The 5,477-nt window shown below is 41.2% G+C and overlaps 1 non-coding gene across 1 annotated transcript; it reads right to left on the bottom strand.

Annotated features, from left to right (window-relative positions):
* Positions 1 to 4,636: 4,636 nt before the first annotated feature.
* LOC112799537 (small nucleolar RNA R71) lies at positions 4,637 to 4,744 on the bottom strand. Its single transcript, XR_003201112.1, has one exon. It is a non-coding gene; the product is annotated as a small nucleolar RNA R71 (small nucleolar RNA).
* Positions 4,745 to 5,477: the final 733 nt, after the last annotated feature.

The following is a 5,477-nucleotide window of genomic DNA, read 5'->3' as shown; positions in this document are numbered from 1 at the left end:
ACTTATCCGGGTTTGCCTCGATTCCTCTCTATGTGATCATAAAACCCAAGAATTTACCAGCTTCTACTGCGAAGGTGTATTTTTCGGGATTGAGTTGCATGCCGTGTCATCTTATAGTGTTGAATACTTATGTCAGGTCGGATAATAACATCTCTTCATTTTGCGTCTTTACTAGCATGTCGTCCACGTAAACTTCCATGACCTTTCCGATGTGATCCGAAAAAACCTTGTTCATTAATCTTTGGTAGTTGGCTCCGGCGTTTTTAAGATCGAAGGGCATGACAATGTAGCAGTAATTTGCCTTTGGGGTTAAGAATGAGGTTTTTTCTTGGTCGGGTGGGTACATTGGGATTTGATTATATCCCGAGTATGCATCCATGAAGGAGAGGTATTTATATCCGGAGGAGGCATCTACCAGTGCGTCGATGCTTGGGACCGGATAAGGATCTTTTGGGCAGGCTTTGTTGAGATCGGTATAGTCAGTGCACATTCTCCACTTCCCGTTTGACTTTTTTACCAATACGACATTAGCAAGCCATAGCGGGTATTTGAATTCTCTTATGAAACCTGCCTCCAGTAGAGCTCGTACCTGTTCTTCCACAGCTTGAGAGTGTTCTGGTCCTAGCTTTCTACGCTTTGTTGTACCGGCCGAGATCCTGGGTAGACTGCTAGCTTGTGGCACATTAGCTTGGGATCTATGCCTGGCATGTCTGCGGCCTTCCACACAAAGAGGTCAGCGTTGTCTCGTAGAAACTGTATGAGTGATTCTTTTATGTCTCCTTTTAGGAGTATGCCGATATTGGTTGTTTGGTCCGAGGTATCTCTGATCTAGATTTTCTCTATTTCTCCTTCAGGTTGTGGGCGGAGCTCTTCCCGCCTCTGAACTCCACCAAGCTCAATTGTGTGGAATTCTTCTCCTCTGCCTCTGAGGTTTAGACTTTCGTTGTAACAGCGGTGCGCCATATTCTGATCTGCTTTTATCGTAGCTATTCCTCCTGCAGTTGGGAACTTCATGCATAGTGCAAGTCGAGACTATTGCGCCGAGCTGATTTAACGTTGTCCGACCTATTAGGGCATTATAGGCTAAACTTACGTCGACTACAATGTAATCTATTTTGAGTGTTCTTGACTGACTTCCTTTTCCGAAAGTTGTGTGGAGTGAGATGTATCCCATCGATTGAGCTGGGGTATCTCCTAGCCCGAACAGTCTGTCTGGATATGCTTTGAGTTCTTTTTCTTCCAAGCCGAGTTTGTCGAAAGCAGTTTTGAATAAGATATCGGCGGAGCTCCCCTGGTCTATCAACGTGCGGTAAAGATTTTCGTTTGCCAGTATAATAGTGATGACCATGGGATCGTCATGCCCTGATGCGACGCCGAATCTTCCTTGGTAAAAGTGATCGCCGGGATGTCGGGTGCTTCCTCCTGTCCTACGACGTGATATACGTCTTTGAGATGTCTTTTGTGAGATGATTTGGAGATTCCTCCCCCGACAAATCTGCCGTGTGTCATGTGGACATGTCTTTCTGGCGTTCGAGATGATCGCGCGGTTGGTCCGACATCTTCTGCTCTTCTTCTTTTTCTTTGTTCATCATCATGGGTGGCCAGATATCGATCTAGCTTTCCTTCTTGTACGAGCTTTTCTATGACTTTTTTAAGTCGAAACACCCATTGGTGGAGTGTCCACAGATCCGATGGTATTCGCAATATTCAGCCCGGATTCCTCCTTTTTTGCCTTTGAGTGGCCGAGCTGGTGGTATTTTTTCCGTGTTGCAAACCTCTCTGTATACATCCACAAGAGACACACGAAGAGGGGTGTAATTGTGGTATTTATTTATTTTCTCTCCATGTCGATCTTCTTTCTTTCTGGAATCTTTGTCTTTTTCCCGGGGGGTGAACCCGGCCTTTGAGGTCTCTCCTAATCGGGAGTTTTCCTCCATGTTGATGTACTTTTCCGCTCGTTCCTGCACCTCGTTCAGAGATGTGGGGTACTTCTTTGATATAGATTGACTAAAGGGCCCTTCGCGTAAGCCATTAATGAGGCCCATAATAGCGACTTCTATTGGCAGGTTCTGTATATCCATGCATGTCTTCTTGAATCTTTCCATGTAGTTACGCAGGGTTTCCCGTTCTCATTGTCTAATTTCCAGTAAGCTCGGAGCATGTTTAGCTTTGTCCTTTTGGATGGAGAATCTGGCCAAGAATTTCTAAGCCATGTCGTTGAAACTTGAGATGGACCTAGGAGGGAGGTTGTCGAACCATCTAATTGCTGTTTTTGTTAAAGTAGTTGGAAAGGCTTTGCAACGAACTGCATCTGAGGCGTCTGTGAGATACATTCTGCTTCTGAAGTTGCTGAGATGATGGCCGGGATCTGTAGTGCCGTTGTATAAGGTCATGTCTTGGAGTTTAAAGTCCTTTGGGAATTTTGTCTTCATGATCTCCTTGGAGAATAGGTCTTGCTCCTTGCGGGCGCTATCTTCAGGAGTGGATCGGCTCCCTTTATTCTTGACATCGGCTTCAAGTTTTAGGAGTTTGTTCTCCAATTTCCGGCGTCGCCTTATTTCCCTTTGTAGGTCCTTCTCGGCCTCTCGTTGACGTAGGGCATCTTTTTCAAGTTGTTTTAACCGGTCTTGAAATGCATCCATGGCTCCCTCGTTTGGGGAGTTCTTCTTGTTGTCGATTTGGGAAGTATCTTTTGGTGTCATATCAGCATTTTTATACGATGTTCTTTCCTCTAGATCTGAGGTGTGGTCGTTGTCATGGTCGTCCGCTATGGTGATGGGATGACTTTCAGGTCCCCGGCAACAGCGCCAATGTTCCGAGGGTTACCTGAAACTATAGGTCGATCGCGGATGAGATTTTCTGTAATGGTCAGAGTTGCTATGTTCGACTTGCTGGACTTGGTGGCGGTGCTGATTCCTCCGTCCCCAGAGGGCGGGGGGGTACCTGCAAGGGACTCCGATGCTTAAGTTAGCAAGGGTATTAAACAGGTATTGAGTAGAATCAGAGTATGAGTTATACTTGGGTGCTCCAGTGTATTTATAATGGTGTAGAGTGGCCTTTACAGATAAGCTAAGTTGGTTATCTTATCTTATCTTTATCTTTATCTTTCATGGGAACCGCCCTTATCTCTATAGGCTTGGGCTGCCTTTGGATTGGGGTCGTGTTCCTCTATTTGGACCATTTATTGGGCTTTCCTGTGACTTGGCCGAACTCTTTGAGAAGAGGTCGGGTCATCCTGAGCTGAAGAGGTCGGTCGCTTTGTCTGTAGAACATCCCGGGTCGGACAGCTCGACCCAGGGTATGAACACTATCTTTTCAAAATCTTTTTCAAAAATCAAAACTTTTTCATTTTTCTTCTTATTTTTTGAAAATTTTAAAATTTATTTTCAAAATCTTTTTCTTATCTTTATTTCATGATTTTCGAAAACTTTACAAACAATTAATGTGATTGATTCAAAAATTTGAAGTCTGTTACTTTCTTGTTAAGAAAGGTTCAATCTTTAAATTCTAGAATCATATCTTTTAGTTTCTTGTTAGTCAAGTAATCAATTTTAATTTTATAAATCAAATCTTTTTAATTTCTTTTTCAAATCTTTTTCAAAATAAATTTCAATCATATCTTTTTAATCATATCTTTTTCAAAATCAATTTAAAAAATCTTTTCTAACTTCTTATCTTTTCAAAAATTGATTTTCAAATCTTTTTCAACTAACTAATTAACTCTTTGTTTATTTCTTATCTTTTTCAGAACCACCTAACCACTTTTCTGTTTCTAATTTTCGAAAATCACCTCCCTCTTTTTCAAAATTCTTTTTAATTAACTAATTGTTTCAAATTTTAATTTTGATTTAATTTTCGAAAATCACTAACCATTTTTCAAAAAAAAATTTAGAAAACTCCTATCTCTCACCTCCTTCTATTTATTTATTCATTTACTAACTCTTCTCTTCATCTAAAAATTCGAACCCTCTCTTCTCCTCTATGTTTGAATTTTTCTCATCCTTCTTCTATTCTTTTCTTCTTCTACTCACATAAAAGAATCTCTATACTGTAACATAGAGGATTTCTCTTCCTTTTCTGTTCTCTTCTTTTTCATATGAGCAGGAGCAAGGACAAGGACATTCTTGTTGAATCAGATCCTGAACCTAAAAGGACTCTGAAGAAGAAACTAAGAGAAGCTAAAGCACAACAATCCAGAGAAAACCTTACAGAGAATCTCGAAAAAGAAAGAGACATGGCCGAACCTAATAACAATGGTGGAGGCACAAGGAGGATGCTTAGTGATTATACTACACACACTTCCAATTTTTATGGAAGAAGTATCTCAATCCCTGCCATTGGAGCAAACAATTTTGAGCTGAAGCCTCAACTAGTTGCTCTAATGCAACAGAACTGCAAGTTTCATGGACTTCCATCAGAAGATCCCTATCAGTTTTTAACTGAATTCTTGTAGATCTGTGATATTGTTAAGTCTAATGGAGTAGATCTTGAAATCTACAGGCTCATGCTTTTTCCTTTTGCTGTAAGAGACAGAGCTAGAACATGGTTAGACTCACAACCTAAAGATAGCCAGGACTCTTGGGATAAGCTGGTCACGGCCTTCTTGGCCAAGTTCTTTCCTTCTCAAAAGCTGAGCAAGCTTAGAGTGGATGTTCAGACCTTCAAGCAAAAAGATGGCGAATCCCTCTATGAAGCTTGGGAAAGATACAAGTAGTTAACCAAAAAGTGTCCTTCTGACATGCTTTCAGAGTGGACATTTTGGATATATTATACGATGGTCTATCTGAGTTCTCTAAGATGTCATTGGACCATTCTGCAGGTGGATCCATTCACCTAAAGAAAACACCTGCAGAAGCTCAAGAACTCATTGACATGGTTGCAAATAACCAATTCATGTACACCTCTGAGAGGAATCCTGTGAGTAATGGGACACTTCAGAGGAAGGAAGTTCTTGAAATTGATGCTCTGAATGCCATATTGGCTCAGAACAAAATGTTGACTCAGCAAGTTAACATGATTTCTCAGAGTCTGAATGGATTGAAAAATGCATCCAACAGTACTAAAGAAGCATCTTCTGAAGAAGAAACTTATGATCCTGAGAACCCTGCAATGGCAGAGGTGAATTACATGGGTGAAGCCTATGGAAACACCTATAATTCCTCATGGAGAAATCATTCAAATTTCTCATGGAAGGATCAACAAAAGCCCCAACAAGGCTTTAATAATGGTGGAAGAAACAGGTTTAGCAATAGCAAGCCTTTTCCATCATCTTCTCAGCAACAGACAGAGAATTCTGAGCAGAGCCCCTCTAGCTTAGAAAATATAGTCTCTGATCTATCTAAGGACACTTTAAGTTTCATGAATGAAACAAGGTCCTCCATTAGAAACTTGGAGGCACAAGTGGGTCAGGTGAGTAAGAAAATCACTGAAACTCCTCCTAGTACTCTCCCAAGTAATACATAAGAGAATCCAAAAAG

Source organism: Arachis hypogaea, chromosome 4, assembly GCF_003086295.3.
Source record: "Arachis hypogaea cultivar Tifrunner chromosome 4, arahy.Tifrunner.gnm2.J5K5, whole genome shotgun sequence".
Taxonomy (NCBI): Eukaryota; Viridiplantae; Streptophyta; class Magnoliopsida; order Fabales; family Fabaceae; genus Arachis; species Arachis hypogaea.
This window is presented reverse-complemented; position numbering and strand designations above follow the sequence as displayed.